Source organism: Lepidochelys kempii, chromosome 15 (assembly GCF_965140265.1).
Source record: "Lepidochelys kempii isolate rLepKem1 chromosome 15, rLepKem1.hap2, whole genome shotgun sequence".
In the NCBI taxonomy this organism is placed as follows: domain Eukaryota; kingdom Metazoa; phylum Chordata; order Testudines; family Cheloniidae; genus Lepidochelys; species Lepidochelys kempii.
The window spans coordinates 6,607,130-6,631,929 of NC_133270.1; the positions used below are offsets into that span (position 1 = coordinate 6,607,130).

The window sequence follows — 24,800 nt, forward strand, 5'->3', positions numbered from 1 at the left end:
TCAGCCAGTCGTGTCTGAGATTCTACAACTTATACCATGTAATGGACAAAGAAGGAAGCCTACTACCTAGTAAAGTGCTGTGTAGGGGTGGCTCAGAATAGGGGACAGAGCTCTACCGGCTACATCCCAGATAGTGACAGAGCATTGCCTAGAAGCTCCACTCCCTCCTAACTGCAGCGAGATTCCCAGAGCCAAGTCCTGAGGGATACAGAGTATTGGTATTAAATGGGCATTCTTGGGGGCTGGGCCCCAGTGGAGTTAAATGAGCATATTGTTTGAGGAAGAAGTAAGCAGGGCCTTGTCCAGCCTTGGGGAATTTGAATTCAATGTAGATACCGCCGTGCAAATCGCTAATGCTGCATCCGCCTATAACAGAGTTGGCACCGGCAAGGGTTAATGTGATAATGTGTTAGGGTAAATTGCATGGGTGCAATTTGTCTTCCCCCAGAGCAGCCCCTCTGCATGGGGGCTTTACACCCACAGTGCAGCAACATTGGTGGAGACCCCTAGCATAGACAGAGCCTGACAGCTGAGCCCAGATCCTTGAGAGGTGCTGAGCACTTTTGTCAAGGGGCAGCTGCCCTTTATGGGGAGTTAGGGCCCAGGCTGGCCAGGACTGCCTTATGAAGGCCCCACCTGGGGGTTGTTGACTGCCCTAGCTGGCTGATTAGCTGGACCTGATAAAGCTCAGTTACAGGGCACTTCAAAGGGAAACAGGAAGTGCCTGTGAAGAGGAGCTCTCAGGAGAGGCCTGAGCAGGGAGCCTCAAAGGGGAGTTCTCCAGGGAATTCACCAGAATGGTGAGTCTGTCCGAGGGGCTCCTAGACAGAGTAGCCTTCTAGACAGAGGGTTGCACTTTGCAGGTATCCAAGAGGGCCTGGTCTCAGCCAGGCATCCCAAGGATCACCTGATGTCCCCGGAGAACAGTCACAGTGGATGGACCTCCCCAGGGAAGGGTCTTGCTCCGGTAAGGGCAAAAGACCTCACAGTGGGGGCAGAGACCAGCATGGAAAGAAGAGCTGGGTAGAGGCGAGCACTGGCCTCAGATGAGGGACAGATGGACTAAGACCGGCCTCGTTACCTAGCTGAGATGTTGAGGTGAAAGTTTTGTTTATGTTCTGCATGGACTTTACTGTTAATAACTGAGATCCTCCAGAAGGGGGCGACGCTTTTCAACATCTCATGGTCTATCTCAGGGGTGGCCAGCCTGAGAAGGAGCCAGAATTTGCCAATGTACATTACCCAAGAGCCACAGTAATACATCAGCAGCCCCCCAGCAGCTCCCACCACCCACTCCCAGCGCCTCCCGCTCACTGGCAGCCCCGCCGATCAGTGCCTCCCCCTCCCTCCCCACACCTCCCGATCAGCTGTTTTGTGGCATGCAGGAGGCCCTGGGGGAAGGAGTGGGGCATGGCAGGCTCAGGGGAGGGGGCGGAAAGGGGTGGAGTGGGGGCAGGGCCTGTGGCAGAGCCAGGGGCTGAGCAGTGAACACCCCCGGCACATTGGAAAGTTGGGGCCTGTCGCTCCAGCCCCGGAGTCTGTGCCTAGACACACTCAGCAGCACCATGCAGGGTAGGGCCCGTGGTTATTTCTGCCTGGTAAAGCAGAGAATGGGTGATGCTGTAATCGCTCTGGAGCTGGCTGCTGTGCAGTAGCATCCTCAAGTTACCCGCAGAGGCTGGGAAGCCAGACTGGGCCCTGGTTTCTCTGCAATGCCAGCGGGGGCCCCTTTCCCCTGGTCCCTCATTCAGAGGGAGAGCAGGTGCTGCCAGCTGTTTGCTGCAGTGCTGCCTCCCTTCTCTTGCTCACTCCAAGCTGCCAGCCTGCCACTCTGCTCCGAGCCAGCGCAGGGGAGGGGAGACCCCCGCAGGGCCTGGTGCCATCTGCACAGCAAGGTGGGAGCAGTGTGCCTGGCTGCCCATACTTCCCAAAGCCACTGAAGTTTTACCGGCCCCCTTCAAGATGGCACAAGCAGCTGCTAAGGCCCTCTTAGCTATGCAGCTGCCACACGTGCCCCAGAGCAATGGGGAAATTGAAAAGCGAGTTGGACAAGGAGGACAGTCTGGTTATTCAGCCCTCGTCTCTCACATACAGTCAGACGCTCAGGAAGGGCTCCACTGCTGTGTTGTGGGCCATTCCCTTGTGCCACCTTCAAAAGCACCCCCATGGACCTCTCCAGCTAATGGCCCACTGCCCTTCTGTCTGCTAGTTAGCCCACAAGACTATACCAGTGGATAAATGCAGGGGGTTTCCCCAACAGCAAAAGGGTCCCTCTCCAGCATGTGAGAAAAGGTCACATCACAATGCACAGCACTCGTGCAAGACTCTAGGGTTTTGTCTCATGTAGGGTAACTGTCTATATGTTGTGCAAGTCCTGCATCAATGGAGGTCAATGGTATGGGAGAGTCTTTGGATCAGAAGCATGGGGAACTCACAACTCTGTGGAACACCTTTCAAAATCAGTTCACAGCAGTCAAGACTACAGCTGGTCAGAGAAACTTGGACCAAACCATAGTCGGTTGGAATGTGTAGTTCTGTCCAGATCAAAACGCTTCCCCAGGTCAGGTTCATTGTGCTGTAATTTCATGTGGTGAGAAAACCAGGGTAAAAGAAGAGCTCACGTAATGCTATAAACATCCCCTTTGGACAAAACGTTTTGATCATTTTAAAATGCCTTTGTTTTGAATTTTCTTCAAAAATTTGTCATATTATAAACAAGTGTTTCAATTGGACTATGAATTTTTTCAGAATTTCCAATTGGTCAGTTCGCGTTCTGATTGGGAACAAAGCCAAGTTTCCCAATCTTGAAATTCTTCATGAAATATAACTTCTGTCTCTGTCCCACTCTAGTTAGGACCAAAATCTGCTGGTGAAACTACAAAATGTTTGTCAAAAATCATTGATTATGCTGGGCAGGGGCAGAGCATAAGGGTTCTGTCTGTTTCCATAATATGAGAAACACACCATCATTAACATTTATTTTCACAGTGCCCCCTTTGGATACTATTATCCCTTTTCTAAGCAGGTTAGGTGCATAAATGCTATCAAAATCAATGAGAGTTAGGTGCCTAAACTGCTTAGGTGTTTTTGAAAATCCCAATATAAGTGGCACGCCCACTTTAAGGCCTAGTTTTCAAAGTAATGAATGGATCAAACCACAGCAATATCAGAGACCAAATTTCAGTCTATGAACCCCTATGACAGCTGCGTTACTCTAGGGCTACCCTACACAGCAGCATTTACAGCTGTGTCTCTGTAGCACTTGCAATGGAGATGTTCTAAGCTGACGGGGAAGAGGTCTCCTCAGTTTAATGACTCCTGTCTCAGTAAGAGGCAATTGTCAGGAGTATTCCTGGCAACATAGCATGGTCTATACTGACGTTCAGGTCTGTGTAATTTACAGATTATTCACACCTGAGTGACATAAATTATACTGAAATAACCTGTAGTGTAGACAAGGTCTAGGACAACGCAACTCACAAAGCCCAAAGCACATGAGATTTGGGCGAAAAGCAGTCTCTGGCAAGGGGACCTGAAAGGGGGTTCCAAAGAGGATGGATCTAGACTGTTCTCAGTGGTAGCTGATGACAGAACAAGGAGTAATGGTCTCAAGTTACAGTGGGGAAGGTTTAGGTTGGATATGAGGAAAAACTTTTTCACTAGGAGGGTGGTGAAGCACTGGAATGCATTACCTAGGGAGGTGGTGGAATCTCCTTCCTTTGAGGTTTTTAAGGTCAGGCTTGACAAAGCCCTGGCTGGGATGATTTAGTTGGGGATTGGTCCTGCTTTGAGCAGGGGGTTGGACTAGAGGACCTCCTGAGGTCCCTTCCAACCCTGATATTCTACGATTCTATGATCCACAGGTGGATCAATATTCTGGAGGAGATCAGACAAATCCAGATCTGACCATCTTTAGGAAATGTTGCAAAACCATCCTCCTTGAGAAAGTCTGTCCACCATAAGTGATGCTCACAATACCAACATCCCCTTCTATCCCCACTCCCAATGCCTTATTCCAATCAGAGTTTTGATCCCCAAACAGAAAAGTACCAGAGATTCCATGAAGTCTGATAGGGTCTTCACTATTGCTTTTTTATGTGGAAGGTGCTCAGATCCTGTGGTGATGGGTAGCAGGATAAAATCCTAAAATTGTTAGTCTGGGGGAGATCAGGGAATTGAACCCAGGTCCCAGGGTATCTCTAACCATTGGACAACCCTGCCTCTCTTCTAGGGATAAGGATTAGATGCTTCTTGTTCCTTCTCACCCACAGGTAAAGGAGGAGAAACCTTATTTTGTTATTCCCTTCTGTCCTTGCCCTGAGGGCATTTATGATGACCAAACAGGCTGTTTGGATGAACACGCTGATTAGATTTGAGTGACCCAGAGATTGAAGCCTGAGTCAAGTTTAAGGTTCAGGTTTGGATCCAATGACACCAGAATCTCGTTAGCTGGAAATCTGGGATCAACCATTCCAAGGAGATTTCAGCTGTATTTAAACCAGAACTGGGCAAGAGGTGCTTTCTAGGGTTGGCTCTCACCTGAAACCAACCTGGCAGAGATGAGTCAGGCACAGAGACTGAAATCTGACCTGCCACTGCCATCTCAAAAAATCAAAGGGTGAGATCCTCAGCTGGTGCAAATCAGCATTGCTCCAATGAAGGCAATAGAGCTAGGCCAGCTTACAGCAGCTAAGGATCTGGGCCCATGGGGATTTGGATTCATGGTCAGTTTTTGGCTTGTCCTCTGCAATGAGCCCCCAAAATGAACAATTTTAGGGAAGGTGGGTGGGGCTTAGACAAGGTTTATGCAGCCTCCCTCCTTTTGGTGTAAAGGAGATAAAGGGAAAGCAGGAGAGGGGAGCTATAGGAAAACCCCATAAAAAGAAAGGGCTGGCATTATACGTCACAGAGAGTGAAATTGTGGCCCCGGCCAGGATTTCATGCAGGGTCTATATGTTCAGAAAGGATCTGAATGGAAATGCTACTTAAGGTCAGATTCAACTCCTGTGAAAGTCCATGGAAAGTTGTCCATTGACTTTAATGGGCATTGGATCAGGGCCCCAGTGAGTACAGCATTTGCAGCAGAAAGACCAAGCAGGATTAAAATTAGCTCCACATTCCCTTGCAATACAAGACATTCTTCCCAACACTGGAATAAAACTAGACCCAAATCTGTTTTATTTGGGGGGCTCAGCTGCCGAAGAGCCAACGGCTAACCCTGAACGCAGCTCCTGGCATGGCCGAGGAATGGACTTGCATAGTTAGCTATTGTGCTTGTCACTTATTATTTTTGGAATGCTGGAGGTGTGCATGGCATGGTACGGCACAGACAGATCCTATGGGGTGACTGGTAATACACACCAGTGCCCAGATACCTCAGTGATGGACAACCTTATTAAAAGTCTAGATCGACAGGCAAGTGGGCATTTAGGAAGCCTGGGTTTCAGAATTAGACACAAATGATGTACCTGAATCCTATATACAATTACCCGGAAACGGTAGCCCAAGTTTTCAAACCTGAATGTATAAAGTTAGTTATGGAATGGCCCAAGTTAGGCATGTAGGTGTCTAAATCAGCACTTCGATTCACAGATTTTTAAAGCCAAAAGGGAACACTAGATAACCTAGCCGGATCTATAGCACAGAGCATTCATTTTCACCCAGTTATCCCTGAACTGAGCCCAATAACTTGGATCTGACTAAACCATTTCAGTCTTCTTACTGAAGGTGCTTAAAATGTCTAAATATGGAGGTAGATGCCCAACATTAGGCATCCCTGTTTGAAAATTTGGCTTTTCACCAATTAAAATAGATACTTGTTCCCTAAAGTGTCCACTTGACTCCAAATTCAGCTGCCTGGTTCTGAAAATTGGACCCCCTGACACTGCTCTGGGCCATAAGCAGCTACAGTTCTCAATGATTAGAGATGGGCATCATTCTGTTTCCGTAGACAAAGGGCAACTTTCCTTTTGGAATAAGGGGCAGGGGAACAAACCCAGTGAGAGAGCATGGTGTGCGTGACTGCTCTCTAATAGGCTGCAGGGACTCTGAGACCAAAATGGCCACAACAGAGGGTGCCCAAAGTTTTGGAGTTTTAAAGGCACAGTTGGAGTGTTGTCTAGTGCAGTGCTACTCAAAGTGGCGGTCCACGGACCGGTGCCGGTCTGCGAGCCATCGGCTGCCAGTCTGTGCTTACATTGGGAAAAAAAAATTTCTGGTCCACCACATCAGATAGCTTGAGAAGCACTGGTCTAGTGGACAGGGAGTCAGGAAACCTGGTTTATAAACTCAGCCACTGATCTGCTATAGGACCTAGGGCAAGTCATTCCACAATCTATGCTTCAATTTATCTCACCGACAGTCTTGTGTAGATTGTGAGCTCTTCAGGGCAGAGACTGTCTCTCACTAGGTGTTTATGCAGCCCCTTGCATAATGGGGCCCTGATCTTGGGTGGGGCCTGCAGGAGCGACAGTAACAAATAACAGAGAAGGAAAGCTTTGCAAGTGGGTCAGGCATTACATTTTCCAGCTCAGACCTCTGTTAGTACTTACAGATGCTGCCGCTCATTCAGCGAAGACTCCCTGAGAACAGAGGTCATTCCTACATTTGCTGTCATTGCCTGACAGTTAATTATAGTGAAACCTGGAACATTGTGGACGTGGGGATAGGATAAACCTGCAAAAAGTCGGGGGGGTGGGGAGAATTCTGAACTACTCAGGCCTCCTGAGGCAGCAAGGAGAGGCTGGAAATCTCAAGGGAACAGACTCTCGGAGGAGATTTTTGCTGCTTCCAGGCGGGTTGCAGAAAAATGTGACATCTCAGCGTGTCTTTTCCGATACGTGGTATTATGAAAATGAAAAGCAACAAAATAGCTACCTGCATTTAATTGAACTTCAAAACCAGCTTGGCTTGAATTCTGGATGAAGGGGATTCTTATTTTTTTTATTATTAATGCAGCACCTAGTTGTCCCATAGACTGTCTGTGCAGTGCCTAGTACTGAATAGACAAGGAAGGGTGGGGGACAGATGGAGGTCACCTAGTAAGAGTGTGGCAGAGTAAGGATGGAACCTATGTCTCTGGCTAGCATGGCGGATGCACTAGGCCACACACCAGCCCTAGAGGGAGGGTCAGTGTTTTTGTTATACCCAAATGGGTTTGCTCATTGCTGTGGCATGGAGATGCTGCAGTGAATGGTGCCCCATAAACATCTTAAGTTAGATCAGAGGTAGGCAGAGGATACAGAACTGCTGCAGGTCCTCAGGACTTCAGTAAAAGCTGATGGAGCTGAGCACCTCCCATGATACATACAAATAAAGCCTAGCCTACAGGTGTCCAGACTGTCTGGTGATGGCCATAGATTCCAAGGCCAGAAGGCACCATTGTGACCATCTACTCTGACCTCCTGTGTAACAGACCAGAGAACTTCCACCATAATTCCTAAAGCAGATCTTTTAGAAAGGGATCCAGTCTTGATTTAAAAAATGGTCAAAGGTGGAGAATCTGCCACAACAGAGATGACCGAACCCTACTTGATTGGAGGGCTAGCTCTGTGACTGAACCCATATCCATGGGCTAGAGCTTGTCTGGCACAAGGAGAAGTTTTGCTGTGCAATTGGTACTCACATTAAAAGGTTTGAGAGCACATGCTGTCTCTCCACCCCACAATCTCCTGAAAGAAGGCAGTTTAGACTCAGACTTGATCCCTCCGCCTGGGGTATTATCCTTCCAATTTCTTCCTCAAAAATATCAGTGCCTCAGCTTGCACACCAGAGAGTTCACACCTATAGAACACAGCCTTATCTCCCAGGTTCTGTGCAAGACAAGCCTGTTTCACTCCTCCCTCCCTAACCCTCTTAGACATAATCCCGTCTTTAATGCCTCTTGGAACGTAGCTTTGAACGACTGTGCAACCTAACTGGCTGACCTCTCTGGCTACTCTCTCATGCCCATTTGGAGAGCTCCGACTTGCGGAGAGATAACAGAAGCCTGGTAAATCCTCGCTGGGAAGCTAAAGCGATTGTCACACTTAAAGAAGTTTACTCAGGAAGCAAACTTATAGCAGCTTCCTGGCTGTGGCTAAACTCTAGCAGGGGAATGGGAGAACAGCTGGGTTTTGTGACTCGGACCTGCATCAAGTTCTCCTAGCGGCTTTCAGCGCTTACGGTTTCTGCTTTGGAAAATGAAGAGTGGTTTTAGGTTGGTGAATCTGGATTTAGTACAAAACGCTTATAGGAATAATATTAGTCGCTCAGGCCGCTCAGTTACTGAACCTTCCAGCTCCTCTTAAGCTGTATGCATGTAACAATCAGATCAGATTGGTCCACCAGGAGTGGTGTGTGTAGCATCTGACAGACTGGTCCAAAGGGAATGCCAATGACTGAATTTCATGGAGTGTACAGCCAGGACGGATCATTAGATAATCTAGTCTGACCTGTATATAACAGCCCATTACATTTCACCAGGATATCTTTACCTTGAGCCCAATGACTTTAGTCTAGCAAAAGCACTTCGATCCCTTCCATTATTGTGTGGGGGGTAGCTGTAGTCGCATCGGTCCCAGCTTGGTCCAATAACAGATATTACCTCACCCACCTTGCCTCCTTAAGGCATTTCAGTCCTCGGGAGACTCAACTGTTGTGTGCCACAGGTGGAGAACAGGAAGGACTGATGCCACCACTGTCTGAGGGAACTCATTGGGTGGGACAGCCCCAAATAATCCCAGGTGGTGATCCCTGCCCCATACTGCAGAGAAAGCTGAACCGCCACCCCATCTGACCTGGGGGGAAATTCCTTCCCAATGCTAGTTCTGGTGATCAGTGTGATCCCGAGCATGTGAACAAGACACACCAGCCCAGCATCTAGAAAAAGGATTCTCTGGACCTCCTCACGGCACTGAGCCAGCCCATCTCCAGCTATGGCTGGTCTCTGAATACATCTTGACAATGGTGGGGGAGCTTCTTTAGTTTGAGAGCAAGATAAATGACATTTTTAATGCTGGGTGCTTAGCAATCACAGTTGCTATTGGGCAGAATTCTGAAGCCCCTACTCACTTCTGTCTCAGCTAGAGGTTAGCACTAACATCAGTGGAAGTCACCTCCCCACCGCCAGAGTAGAAAGCAGCAGGTATTTCAGGATTTGGCTCAGAGAAAACTGGAATAAGTATGGAAAAACCTCAATAATTTAAACATCACCCCTTCCCCTTATCCCACTACTGGGTCTTTTCTCAAGCTTAGTATTCAGCCTGGCTCAAAGAAGAACCATTGGACTCTGCCTATCAGCCCTGTCCTCCTTATTGCCGATGGGGGGATTGGGGAAGTCAGCCTCCAGTATAAAGGCAGAGCACACATCTGCACCAGAATCAGTATGGCCCAGCATGTAAGGCAGTGGCCTGAGAGTCAGGAGATGGGGGTTCTAGTCCTTGCTGGGCCCTCTTTGGAGTGTTGTTTCCTCTCGGTATGTCCCTGCTCATTTCAATGAGAACTTGGCACCTATTGGTTCCTTAGACCATCTGCTCTTTAATTGTAAACTCTTTGAGGCAGGGGTTCTCTGGCTAGGTGTACAATGCCTCACACAATTGGAGCTTGGAGCTCCAACTGTGACCATAATACCAGCAATCAATTTGGAGTCAGCACAGGGCTACATGGAAAAATAATTAAGGGAGTTCACTGATTAACCCTATGGCTTCAGACTCTGAATCATCCTGTCCCATGATCTGTTCACACTAAGCTGAGTACACAATGAGCTTGGTGATATATTTGGTAAATCTCAGAAACAAAGAAGACTTGAGCAGTTTACCATTAGGGCCTCAGAGGGTTAACCTGCATTGTTGCACATGGCTACCAGCAAGCTTCCCACTTCTCCAGGCCCATTCCTCTGCCCAGGGAAATAGCATGAGAGCTATAGACACCTGAAAGTTCCCAGACAGTCCCCTTAATTGGCACCTTTCCGTTCTGCTTTAAATTAATCAAACCCAGAGTCCCTATATTAATAGTGTAGTGGGAATTAAAATCATGCAATGCATTAAAGATGTAATTTAAAATTAATAACTCATAATTATTTATCATGGTGTATCAGCAGAGCTATGAATTTCCCCTCCTCACCTAACATTCATTTCCTTTCCTTCTTCCCTTTTTGCTTCTAATAGCATCTTAGACCATTCTGAAGATCTGCAAGCAATTCCTGGAAATGCCAAGCCTACGATGTAATACATTTAATTTAATTTTTTTTTGGGGGGGGGAGACTTAATTGTGGTAAATCAGTACTTAAGAAAAGACATCCATTTAAAAAAGGACAAATTGAGATAATTTAATCAGAGTGCTGCCCAACTGAGGGAGAGCAATAGGAGCCGGAGTCTAGCCCCAGGGGGCACTGTTGCTGTCTCCCTGTTGCCACAGAAAGGACAGAAAACATAACATCCACCTAATGCCCCGCCTTCCAGGAACACCCCCCACCCACCCATCATGCTCAAATGTAAATAGTGCCTTTTCTTTCTTGCTATATGGGTTAGTCCTGAGTGAGGTCTCAGCCATCCAAGATGGAAATGCATCTATCCTAAGTACTTCTATGACCCCAGTACTGTAGTATCTGAGGCACTTCACAATTGGTAACGCACTTCGCCTCACAACACCCCTGAGAGATATGGCTAATAGGGAAGGGCTATTTTACAGATGGGGAACTGAGGCACAGAGGAACTTGCCTGTGGTCCCACAAGAGGTGTGCAACAGAGCAGGGACTCACACCCTGGTCTCCCGAGTCCCAGGCTAGCACCTCCGGCACTGGACTGCCCTTCCTCTCACACATGGAACTTTAAACATTAGCAGCCACGGTGAGTTCCATAAACAGGTTTCAGGGCCTCAAATAGGACATCAGTTCCAGGAAGGAAGCAGGTAAGTGACTGAGGAGGCTCAGAGACAGGGCTCCTTTCTTATGCCTGGAGATGATCCCTCAAAACCAAAAAATGAAGCACATTAGTGGAGCAAAGTCGGGATGCTTGTGGTGCTGTCCCTCTTCTGGGAATGACTGACCAGCTGTTAGAATGCCATCATAGAAGATTAGGGTTGGAAGAGACCTCATCCTTTCACCGGCATGAGATTCACAGAGAGACTTCAGCAAAGCAAACTGATTCCACAGCTACAAAGGATCAGATCCTCAAAATATTTCGGGACTGAGCTGCCATTTAAATCAATGAGAGGTAGGCACCGAAATACCTTTGAGGATCTGGACCCGAATCAAAAACCTAACCTTCTATGCTGTTCACAACGACAGACAGATCCTAGAAATCAGGCCGTTCTTGCCAGCTCTGAATTCAGCTAGAGGGTTTTATTCCAATCCTCCAAACAAGCAAAGATGGGTCTGAGCTGTTTGGGGTGTAAGGTTTTGCTTCTCTGGGAGAGCGCTAGGGAGGAGTTCGGGATTTTAACACAGAGCAGGGGCTGTGAATGTTAGCTAAGATTCACTTGGACATGCCAAAAAAAGTCACTGAAATTGAGAGAGAAAAATATGGAAATTATGTTTGTGAACATGGCCCTGATAGTGGGTCCATTTTAATTTGGCTGTGTGTGTTTTGCCTTAACAGCAGTGTCATTTTTAAGGAGCATCATGTAAAGAGAACTTTTCTCTGTGGGTAGCCATCCTACAGTCTGGCTCTTCTGCATTGGATTCTATGTTTGTATTAGCTGAGGCTCACTTTTTCTTTAACCCCCCCCCATCTTTGCATTGATTTCCTGTCCTGAATCTCAACCCCCCCCCGCCCCCTTCCACATCAATAAATACACCACAGAGTCTAAACATGCTAGTTTTGTTTAGTAACTCAGTCCTCAATAGGGGCTCAACCAGATGCAGCACCAGTTGTTGATGTAAGAGGGAAGCTATTTTAGGGGAGAGGCATTTACGTTGACTCCAACATTACTAAGGCTGGATAGGACGTGCTCAGACCGCCAGCTCTATGGCTTTTGTTTTCCAAGCAAGGAGGAATTTAACAAAGTGACTGATTTTTTCTGCCAAAGACAACCTTGTCATCAAGGTTTTAACAACAACAAAGATGCAGTGAAAAGGGCCTCCGAATGACACATGTTAAGAAATAAGCTTTTTGTACATGGATAATTCCAGCCATTCTGGAAAACAAAAAAACCTTGCACCGCATTTCTAATGAGCTTGGTGTCTCCTGGAAACCCGCACCCCATTATTTTGCTCTCCCATAGTCATCAGAACTGTGGTGGGCTCCTCTGGTCCAGGAAAGAGAAGCACAGGAGTTTTGTGCTAGCTGGTTGAGCCTGTCACGCTTCTTTGTACAGGGCCCGAATAAAGTAATTTCCAGAGATTCTGTAGTTACCCTGCAATCCCTGATCATGTCAGTGTCACATTACAATGGACGCCCCAGAGAAATAAAAGGGAAGTGTCCCATTGTTTTGCAAGCAGCTGCCACCATGTGCACCATCTTTCTGAAACGATCAGGAGTCCAATCTAAATTAACACCTGCAATGTCTCAGGGGAATTTCTTGCATCAAGGCACTGAGACCCCATAATGAGGTGCACAACTTTACTGACCATGCCCCTACTGAACAGGTACAGGTAGTCACCAGACCTCCTGAAGTCCTGCACCAGCATGCCCTTGGCTTCATGGAAAGCCTGGGATGGATTCTCAGGGCAGTCTCTTGGGTTATTCTTAAATCCTGGTCAGAAATCTAGTGGGGATACCCCCAGGATCTAAGTCACGCCGCTACTCGACCTGTCCACTCATACCTGCCCTGCTCCCAGCACAGCTAACAGGGACCCAGGCAAGAAAGCTGGGGTATGAAGTTTACACATGAAGAGCTATAGCTAAAAGGATGGCCCAAGCATCTCTCTAGAGCAGTGGTTTCCTTCCATGGGGATAGATTCTGTCTCCTGTCTTGGTGCCCCTTTACACACTACTCCAGGGGCACATGGAGCCAGAAGTGTGACTTAAAAGACCCGGGGGAAATCCCCCTGTGCAGGCAGTGTCAGCCGACCATAAATGGCCCTATGCTGCCAGCCCTGCAAGCATCAATTCACGGGGTGTTCTGGGGAGAGAGGAGGCTGAGGACAGACCCGGGAGGGGAAACATGGTGGGACCTGTCAGGGAACCTCTGTTGCACACACTGCCACAAAGTTTCTGGGCTGCTCGACACCACAGAGAAGCCAAACCACAGCCCTCAGGAGGGCTGGCATAAATCAGAGCAAACCCGAGGCACCTCCACCAAGGTGGGGAAGCCAACAAATGGTCCCGATTCCCAGCATGTCTGAACATAAACAGGTACAAAATAAAGGGAGAAACTGTACAATTTAAAGTGAAAGCAATTCCCACTTCTGGGGAAGTAGGCAGATCCATTCAGGCCAGATTTTTCCAAGATAAATTCAAGCTTCATTCTCAAAGTCCTTCTCTGCACCACCCCTCTCTAATTAGCTGCTCTCATTGCACTGACCCGGCTTCCTCCATGCACTCACTGATACCAGCCTGATCACCCATGTGCCTGCCCCCAGTCTTTGCACTTTCTTCCCCATCCTTCTTGACCTTTACACTCAATTTCTCAGCTTCCCTTGTCTGGAAGATGATAGACACTGAGCACTGCAGCTGATCAATCCCAGCATTTCAGGGTATGTTCTAGGCATTAATGGGCAGAACTTTTATTTGGTGAAAAGTCAGAACACTGGAAGGGGGGCATGGAGGGCACCCAGAGTCCCTAGCCTCTGGCTAGCAGCGTCACAGCTCCAGGTGCCTCTGTAATGGTCTATAGATCAAAGATTTGGATGATGTCAGATACTGACACCTCCCAGCATAACGCCACCCAATCTCAGCTCTGCCCAGACTGTTTAAAATATTGCCACCCTGAAGGCCTTGGCTCACAGGCAGAAAGAAATCACAGGCAGGGAGGGGGAAATGGGGAAGCACAAAGACACCTGACAAGGGAGAAAGTGGGGTGGGGGGGCACACACAGAGCCCCTGGCATGGGGTGAGGGAGAATGTAGGACACAGAGCCCCCAGCGTGGGTGGGAGGGGTAATGTGGAACACAGAGCCCCTGGCAATAGGGAGGGGTGGGGGGGGGGGACTTGCAGCCTCCTTCCCCCCACTTTCAAGGACTCACTGCAAGGAGGCCTGGTGTGTGTGCTGCGCTCTGCCTACAGGAGCTACGAAGTGTGTGATCCCCCTACTTATTTATTTTTCAGGACTGCCTAGCAGCCTCTACTGAGATCAGGGCCCCATTGGGCTAGGTGCTGTAGATACCCAGAGAGAGAGACAGTCCTTGCCCCAGAGACCTTCCAGCTCAGGATGAAAATGCCATATTCTCACTTTGAGTAGTACCATAGTCCCCATGTTGTCTCCTTGTAACAACCTTTTATGTACTTGAAAACTGTTATTGTGTCCCCTCTCAGTCGTCTCTTCTCCAGCCTTGACAAATCCCATTTTATCCCCATCGTCCCTCATAGGTCATGTTTTCTAGACCTTGAATCATTTTTGTTGCTCTTCTTTGGACATTCTCCAATTTGCCCCCATCTTTCCTGAAATGTGACACCCAGAACTGGACACAATACTCCAGTTGAGGCCGTATCAGCGTGGAATAGAGCGGAAGAATTACTTCTCGTGTCTTGCTTACAACACTCCTGCGAATGCAGCCCAGAATAATGTTCTCTTTTTTTGCAACAGTGTTACACTGTTGACTTACATTTAGCTTGTGGTCCACCATGACCCCGATCCCTTTCCCCAGTTCTTCTTCCTAGGCAGTCATTTCCCATTGTGTATGTGTGCAACAGATTGGTCTTTCCTAAATGGAGTACTTTGCATTTGTCCTTATTGAATTTCATCCTATTTACTTCAGACTATTTCTTCAGTTTGGCCAGATCATTTTGAATGTTAATCCTATCCTCCAGAGCACTTGCAACCTCTCCCTGCTTGGTATCGTCCACAAAGTGTACTCGCTATGCCATTATCTAAATTATTGATGAAGATGTTGAACAGAAGTGGACCCAGAACTGATCCCTGTGGGACCCCACTCATTATGCCCTTCCAGCTTGACTGTGAACCATGGATAACTACTCTCTGGGAACGATTTTCCAACCAGTTATGCACCCACCTTAGAGTAGCTCCATCTAGGTTGTTTTTCCCTAGTTTGTTTGAGAAGGTCATGCAAGACAGTACCAAAACCCTTACTAAAGTCAATATATACCATGTCTACCGTTTCCTGCCCCCATCCATAAGGCTTGTTACCCTGGCAAGGAAAGCTATTAGGTTGGTTTGACACAATTTGCTCTTGACAAATCCATGCTGAGTGAATGAAACCTTTTACTTCAGGTTGGATCAATGTTCAATTTTGCATCTGCCTGAGCTACCACGGTGTCTCATGGCAGTAGTTCTGGGTCCCCCATGTGCCCATTCCCTCCTATGGATCCTATGCTCTGGCCCGACTACACCTCCCATGATGCACTGCAGAGTCTCACTGTGGCTGAGTCACCACGGGAGCTTCTCCAGAGTAAAATCAAAGACTCTCTGTACATTAGCGATCTTGAACTACCACCCCCAAACTTTCAAAACCATGTCTGCCACCCTCCCCCAGTATCATGAGACTAGCTTAAATCAGGATTTTTTTTAAAGAAGTTATTGGTTTTATTCCCCCCTTTGCCTTTGGTTTCTGAGCTTTTAGAGCGCACTCAGGTAACACGTTCAAGCATTTCTCTGCAGCCCTGGGGGCTAGAAACTTACTTTTTCAAAAGTGAAAGTGGAGATTTTTCTCATATTCACATGACTCCAGAAGCTGGGGTTTTCTAGAACAGTGGTTCTCAACCCGGAGTCTAGGGCCCCCTTGGGGGCCACAAGCAAGTTTCGGGGGGCTGCCAAGCAGGGCCGGCATTAGACTTTTTGGGGCCCAGGGCAGAAAGCCAAAGCCCCACCACCTGGGGCTGAAGCCGAAACCTGAGCAGCTTAGCTTCACGGGGCCCCCTGTGGCATGGGGCCCAGGCAGTTGCACTATTTGCTAACCCCCAATGCTGGCCCTGGCTTTTATATGCAGAAAAAAAACCAGTTCTTCTGGCACAAGTGGGCCATGTAATTTTTAAAGCATGCCTCAGAAAGAAAAAGGGTGAGAACCCCTGTTCTAGAAAACACTAGTATTCTCAAGAGTCCTGCTAAAACCAGAAGAGTTTGCAACACTATAAATTCTTTCATCATTAATGGTCTTATTGGCTCTATGGTATTTGTGCACACTCACCTCAACACAATCAAGGTGAAATACACAGGAAGAAAAAGTGAAACTGGGGGAAAATCAGGAAAAGAAGCTAACAAACATTCCCTTCCGTGCTCCACACATAACAAATGAAGGAGGGGGAAAACAACAAAGAAAGGCCCCAGGAAGAAGGCTTTTAACTACAAGCTGGAGGAAAATAATGAGACCCTGTCTCTTTAAAAAATAGATAAAGACTAAAATAAATGCAATAAGCGTATGCAAATGTGTTGAGCTGAACATCACTGTCTGTAAAACAGATGAGGGAGAAAGTGCTTGAAGCTAGAGAGAGGAATGAGGCAGGCAGAGCTGACCCTGGGGTTAATAATTTTTACTTCTCCATCTCATTCCCTCCATAAAAAAAAAAAAAAAAAGAGGGAGGGGGCAGGGAGAGAGGAGACAGGAATGTGTGTTTGGTTTGGAAGTAGCCATAGCAGCTCTGCTGAAGGTTATTTAACAGCATTGAAAGACGGGTCTGCAAAACACCTATTGTTTTATTCCACAGCTGTCTCTGTGTCAGCATCCCTACCCCTGCCTGGTACGTTCAGCCATTTGCCTCTCAGCTGAGAGATTGAGGACAGGTGCAACCTGCTAACCCTCAGGACCAGGTTGTGCAGGGAGTCCCAAAGGGCAGAAGTCAGGAGGATGCAAACCACAAAGGCGGAGGGGATGAAGGAAGGCAAAGGAGTCCCCTGCAGCCCAGGCACCACCTCACCACACAATTGACTTTCTCTGCAATGAAGAAAGGGCCCAGGCCTGTGCGGGGCTGCATCTCCTCTGCTGGCTTTGGTAGGGTGCTCAGGACCTCTGCAGGATGGAGAGCACCAAGAGGAAGCTGCCCCACAGCGGAGTCTGGCACTGGGACAGGATTGGGTTTGCATCATGGAGAAGCTTGTGTGCCGTAGCCCCTCCATGGAAGGGGCACACAGGCAAGGACTCAAACAGGAAAACCCTCCTTGCTCATCTAACCTCTTGAGAGCACAATGGGAACAGACCCCCCCTACCAGCCTCCACTCCCTTAAAGAGACCTGACACAGCGGAGAGTGTCCTGAAGACTAAATAGTAGGGGAGTCCAGAGCTTGCTGTCTATTGGATATCTGGATGAAGGGATGCATCTGGCCCCAGGCCAGGGGCTTAATCATAGTCCCTGAGGAATAGACGCCCAGGAGCAAGCAATATCTTGTTTTAAATATACCACAGCAGTATTTTTAATAGGGAGATTTTGGGGGCGGGGGGGGGAAAGGGTGTTAAGTTGTTAGGCAACTTTGTTGTAGGCAGTTAAACAGCTTTTCTGCTCCACCTCAGAAATAGCTGCACTTCACTGGCAGAATAAGAGAAGGGGTCTCCCTCTATATTGCATAGGCAGTGAGCAGAGACTGGAAATGCTGCGGGAATTCTTGGATAAAAGAAACCAAGATCACCTATTGTTTTGGACAGTGATTCTGAGACCAGACACGGGGCATCATAAAAGAGTGTGTTTAGTGCCCAACCTACACTGTTGTGTCATGTTGCTGTTCAGTGACTGCTGTGTTTCACCTCAGAGTGGGCTGCATTTCAGTGGTGGGTGGGGTAGTATCCATAAATCCTTTTCTACAACACAGGGATCTTTTAGGGTTTAAAATTAACTAATGTCATACAGCAATTTGTGATCCTGATTTGAAGGTTTCTCTGTCAAATACTAAATATCTCCACTATCCATAATAACATACAAGTGATCAATCCCGCTTTCTTTGGGAGATCCCTGAAGAAGAGTTGACTCAGCACTGGTGCGCCTCCTCATGGCAGGGCGTGACATAGCAGGTCTTTAGCAGCCCCTGCAGGTGGTCATGCCAATCCCATGGTGATCTGCTCCGGCAAGGTCATATCTTAGTTCTACCCCTTCCATGTGGACAGGGTCCAACAGAGAATCTGCAGTTCTTCCACCTAGCCTCAGCCCTTCCACCCTGCTCTCAGGGTTTTAAATCAACCCTGTCCCCTGATGTCAAGGGGCTTCATGATGTCTGCCCAGTGGCTGCCAGGAAATCCAGGCCCTCCTTCTACACCAGGCTAGAGACCACAGGATGAGCATCCAGGGCTGTTCCAGCAGATACTTCACTGCTGCCTCCCTAGACTCCTTCCTACCATTAACCTTTCTTCAGGCCTTATCCCCAGGCCTTTCCTCAGCACCCCCAAGGGCTCCTCCCCAGAGGCATGGGTCCTTCTCTTGTGTCAAGGTTCACCACAGGGCTTGCCCCTATCTTCCTGCCCCCCCACAGGCTTCCCCCTCACCCCACTAGAGTCTTCCTGCTCCCCACAGGTCTCTTCACTCTCTACCACCCAGGGAACCATTGCAGAGTTCATCCCTTTCTCCCTGCAACCACTCACAGTTGTTCAGTCCAAACACCCCTTCGGCTTTGCCACCACTGCTTGTGGCTCCCTCCTGCCCAGGACAACTCACCTCTGGCCCCAGGCTTCCCTGCCTGTAGGCTTCCTTCTGTCTTAGGATCCTCTGGTCCTGGCTTTAGCCCAAGAGAAAAAACTCCCAGCTACCCCTCTCCTGGGTGTCCTCCCTAGCCTTCTTCCCACTGCCCTGTGCTTCTTCCTTTACAAAGACCCAGCTCCTCCCAAGCTGGAGTGAACATCAATTATGCCTAACACCCTTCCAGCCAGTGCCCTAATTGGACTCAGGGTCCTGTTAACCCATGGTTAACCAGTGTGAAATTTCGACACCCCAGCATACCCCCCCAAACCTATTTTTTGCAGCAACCACTTTCCCTAGGGGCTGCTCTTTGTGGGCCAGCACATAGGGTACTGCACAAGGCACTGGAAAAGTGGAGTTCTAGTCCTGGCTCTGTTACTAACTTGGTATGTGAGTTTGGGCAAACCACTTTGTTTTGCTCTCACCCTTTGTCTATTTACACTGCAAGCTTTCTGTGGCAGGGACTGTAGCTTCCAGCACCTTGCATTGTGGGGTCTGACCTCAGCTGGGACATGTAGGGCTGTGATTTAATTCCTCACAGTCATCTTGCAAGAACATACTGTAGTTGCTGAAAAGGCCATTTGCCTTCTCTCCCCAGCCTCACCCCACCTCTGCTCTAAGGAATCAGTGAGCCTGATCTTTCTCTGAACTCCTGAAGAACTGATTCCTTTTCTGGGGTGGGGTGGCGTGGCATGGGGGGAGGAGTTGAGAGCCATTCGTACTGAGTAGAGTCAGTCGAAATTTGGAATTCCCCTCCTGCAGAAAATTCTGAGATTGCAAAATTTGATTTCAGCCGCATCGGGACAAAATGTTACCATCTCAGAATTTTTTGTGAAAGAACATATTCCCAAAATGTTTCATTTGGACCTTATTGAAATGGTTTGTTTTGTCTGGATCATTTAAACTTTTATATATTCTGTTATACACATTAAAGTCAAAACGAAATGTTTCAATCATTTTCTGCAAAAATTTTGATGAAATTGATACATTCCTGCGAAACTTTTCAGTGTTGTGGAATCAACGTTTTCCAGTGGAAATCTGTTGCTTTGGAAAACATATGATCTGCTCGAGTACTGCGTCTACTCTTATGCCACATTTTATGCAGTCTGGCAGGGTATTTTAGTTGTCAGCTGGGTCCTTTGACCATAATATTTTTAAAGTTTTGTCTCTGTTTGTATGTTGCATTCAGACACATGACAATAGGTGCCTTCTGAATAGATTACATGAATGAAATTGGGGCTTCTGGGTCCTTTTCCCAGCTCTGCCAGACTAATTCGCTGTAAGACTCCTTCACCTCCTTGTGTTCCGGTTTCCCAAACTGTACAATAGGGTGATAACGACACTGACCTATTTCACGCGGTGGTTGTGAGGTTTAATGATTGTACGTTCTTAAAGCAGTTAGCGATGGTCAGATAGTTGGGACTATACACGGGGAAAGTAAAATAACCAATGTCTGGGGATTCCCCAAATTACCCTTTTTTATAATTTCAGCCATTTTTGAGCTAGAGACGAGCAAACAAAGCATCTTCAAGTGGTATTGCAATAGGAAGGGGATACTGATTTGTTTTTCTCACTCTTGCATAGCTCAAAAATGGCTGAAGGAATCTTAATAATACTTTCACTGCCCCCTTCCCTCAAATTCCGCCTTCAGGCAAAGCCTGAGCAGGGGAAATTTCAGCAGCAGAGGAGAATTTTTCAGAACATTATAAAAAAGGGAAAAGCAAAGGATGAGTTTGTGGTTAAGAAGGCCTCAGTGTGAGATCCAGGAGATCAGGGCACAATGCCTGGCTCTGCCACAGAATTACTGCATAGCTTTAGGCAAGTCACTTAACCTCTATGCGCTTCAGTTTCCCACCTGTTCAAACATCTGTCTGTCATCTATTTAAAGTGGAAGCTCTTTGGGGCTGGACTCAAAGGTGCTTAACACCCATTGGAATGACTGGGAGTTAGGCTCTGAAGAACCTTTGAGGATCTGGGCCTAACATTTCTTCAGTGCCTGGCACAATAGGTCATTATTGTGGCATATAACAAAGTTTGGCTTGATGTCCGATTCCCCTCATTTTTAATGGGAATCGGGCACCCAAAATCTTAGCCATAGTAACAACTGTAATAATAAAAGGGGGGTCTGTTTATAATGAAAGTCCTAATGCAACCTTGATTATACCAGGTGCTACCAGGGATAAAGGGATAACACGGATAAAGGACTGGGAACACCACAAGGACTGGGAAATCTGCAGTTCGTTGGAGATAGATTCCCCACAGCTCCCTGAGTGATGACCTCACCCCCCACCTGCTAGGCACATCTGGGGAGGATTCTCCTGCCAGTTGGACCCTGAAGGAAGGGTGTCATATTGTTGATGCAAACCAAGGCAGAACAGGGAGGCTTGCGGAGGTGTAGCTGAAAGGCTATTGTGCTGGGAGGATGCTAGCAATAGAGCTTGTTATTTCTTCCAAGTGGCAAAGACTCTCCCTGTTGTCCTATTAATTCCCCCGGGGTCGGTTCTTTGCCAAGGCTCCTCTGACCCCCAGGTTGCCGCTCCCTGTGTGGTTCGGGTCCCGGAGCAGAGGATTAAGGGAGCAGAGGGAAGTGCTTTGCAGAACATAATGGCTGCCCCTTCAGCGTGCCCTTGGCAGGCGCCAGCAGGAGGGCAACCGGGGGCAGCGTTCCGCCCTCCCTGCCTGTGCAATTCCACACACTGCTGCGTGGGGAAATTGTAGGCCATCGCTGAGCCAGCTGCACTGTCTGGATTGTTCTCTTGGCAGCAGAGAGGCCGGTTGCAGGCAGCAGGCACCAGAGAAAACCAGCTCGTCACTTAACTCTTTCACAGCCTGTCCTGTGCCGAAGGCCCTGGCCCTGGCCTTTCACCAACAGAGCCACCAGCATCCGAAGTGACCACTCAGAGCCAGGGCAAGGAGGAACCCGGAGCTCCTGGCCACCTAAACTGCTCAGCAGGCCCCCGCATGTGCAAGGAGAGGCCTGGAAGACCGGACAGGGAGACAGCTAGAAAAAGTGGAGACTAGAACTTGCCCTCAGCGCCGTCTGCCCCATGCCCCACCCTGCTGGCATGCTTCGCTCCCACATACTGCCATCTTTCTCCCCACCACCTTACATGCTGTGCTTTCTGACCCCCCACATCCCATGGAGTTTGACCCCATCTTCCCTATACACAAGGCATTTCCCTGCCCCTGCACCTCAGGGGCTGTTCCCCTTCTCCTCCGAGCCCCACATGCTGCAATAACCCCATTTCCTCTCCCTTCAGCCCACACGCTGTGACCTCCCCTCCCATGTCCACTCCCCATTCCAATCTCACGCTACTCCCCCATTCCACCCCAACCCCCTGGGCCTCTGACTTCCCCGGCCTGGGAACTCACCCTGAGCGGCTGTGGGAGGGAGATGACCGTGCTGCTCCCCCCTCACCATGCATGTCCAGCCTCGGCTAGTTTATGACCCCCTCCAAATGATATAAAAGTGTCATGTCAGCGAAGCCCGGGGCTGGTGCTGTGGAAAAGCTGCCCCCCCCCACACACATACTGGCTTCAGATGGAGCCAGCAGATCGATACCGAGTGTGCTAAGCTGACACTGAGTCTCATTAGAGGTTTAGTTTTCATCTTCCTGCTCCCTGGCAGCCTTCACATTATCCCATAAAATTTATTTACTATTTCATGAATACATAAGCAGCAGGCAAACGCCAGCTTTTTATATATTTACACTGTATATATTTCACGGGAGAGTTATGTATGTCTCTGAGGCAGAGCAGAGGGAGAGCGCGGGACGCGGGAGCAGAAGGAGAGCGCAGCTGCGAGGAAAGAAGGAACGAGAGGGAGAGAAAGAGAGAGAGAGAGGATGAGGAGATGGATAGATCACAGTGCCACGGTACCAGTTCAGTAGCTGTCTAGAGAGCTGCACCCACTGAAATGACACCCTGTGGACGGAACTCGGGGTAGGAAAGTCACAAGAAGAAAGCAAGGCAAGCCTTGTGTGTCTGGCAGATTTTGAGGCAAGTTACCGTATAGGTCAGAGGGTTATTCCAGGCAAATAAAAAGCTAGTCCTGAATCTGAGCTCCTCCAGCCACAGCATTCTGGCCTGGATTTTGAAGCTTCCTCCAAAGTTTGAGGATGGTCGGATCCAGATTAAAAAAATGTAAGGCCAGAAGCGATAACCATTTGATCACCCAGTCTGACTGCCTGTGTAGCACAAGCCAGTGCTTCTCACCAGTTACTCCTAGCCTGAGCCCAATAACTGGGAGTAGATAAAGCATTTCAGCGCTCAGGAGATTAATGTGGGAGAGGCTGAGGTGCCACCAATGCCTGAGGCCTCTGCAGTGGCAGGCAACTGATTAGATGAAATATTCCCCAATGACCCATGCACAGGAAGGCAGAAACCTCATGGTCCCTGCCAATCTGAGTTGGGGGGAAATTCCTTCCTGACCCCACGCCTGGTGATCAGGGTGACTCTGAGCATGGAGGCAAGATACATGAGCCAAGCGAGCTGGCTAGAACCTTTCAAGGGAATTTGGGCCCAGCTGCAAGCTGACTTGAGACCAGTTCATGGCTTCACATAGACACCAGACAAAGCCCCCAGTAGCAGAAGGTCTAACCACCAGAGAACAGGTATCGCTCTGTGGTTTGGACAGAGCTCCGGGTTTAATTTGAATTGGAAATGATTCTCTAGAGGTGTGTGAACTCATGCTCAGTGAACCCAATGGACATGTTTGCAGTGAACCCCATGCAGCAGAAGCATCAGGTTGCATGCAGCTCTGGCTAATCCAAAATGAAGGCTAGACTGTAACTCACCCACGCCAGGAAATCTCCAGTTGTGCTTCTTGAAGCAGCTGCAATGACCCCATTGGATGTGTAGATTGTAATAAATCCATGGCCACTTAGGAATCCATAGTTACCAAAGTGCTGCTCACCATAGCCACTGGGAACTTCACGCCAAGATGGGACTGGATCCCACCTGGGACTCTCACTGGGCTAGATCCGCCCGCTCCAAAACCACAAGCCCTACCTCTTGAACTATGGAAAAACCTCTGTTCGCAGTCTAGAGTTGATGACACGCAATAGAGGAGCTCCAATCCTGTCCAGCAGAGGGCAATGATGTGCATACACATCAGCCAAAAGAAAAGGAGTGCTTGTGGCACGTTAGAGACTAACCAATTTATTTGAGCATGAGCTTTCATGAGCTACAGCTCACTTCATCGGATGCATACTGTGGAAACTGCAGAAGACATTATATACACAGAGACCATGAAACAATACCTCCTCCCACCCCACTCTCCTGCTGGTAATAGCTTATCTAAAGTGATCACTCTCCTTACAATGTGTATGATAATCAAGTTGGGCCATTTCCAGCACAAATCCAGGTTTTCTCACCCCCCCCCCCCCAAACACACACACAAACTCACTCTCCTGCTGGTAATAGCTTATCCAAAGTGACCACTCTCCCTACAATGTGTATGATAATCAAGTTGGGCCATTTCCAGCACAAATCCAGGTTTTCTCACCCCCCCCCCCCCAAACACACACACAAACTCACTCTCCTGCTGGTAATAGCTTATCCAAAGTGACCACTCTCCCTACAATGTGTATGATAATCAAGGTGGGCCATTTCCAGCACAAATCCAGGTTTTCTCACCCCCCCCCAAACACACACACACAAACTCACTCTCCTGCTGGTAATAGCTTATCCAAAGTGACCACTCTCCCTACAATGTGCATGATAATTAAGGTGGGCCATTTCCAGCACAAATCTCACAAATCTTGGGAGACAGGCCAGTCCTTGCCTACAGACAGCCCCCCAACCTGAAGCAAATACTCACCAACAACCACATACCACACAACAAAACCACTAACCCAGGAACCTGTCCTTGCAACAAAGCCCGTTGCCAACTGTGACCACATATCTATTCAGGGGACACCATCACAGGGCCTAATAACATCAGCCACACTATCAGAGGCTCGTTCACCTGCACATCCACCAATGTGATATATACCATCATGTGTCAGCAATGCCCCTCTGCCATGTACATTGGTCAAACTGGACAGTCTCTACGTAAAAGAATAAATGGACACAAATCAGATGTCAAGAATTATAACATTCATAAAC

General features: G+C 48.3%; 1 long non-coding RNA gene across 1 annotated transcript in view; it reads right to left on the reverse strand.

Annotated features, from left to right (window-relative positions):
- Nucleotides 1-24,800, reverse strand: part of LOC140898678 (uncharacterized) — an 81,127-nt gene that overhangs the window by 48,174 nt on the left and 8,153 nt on the right. The window lies entirely within an intron of this gene.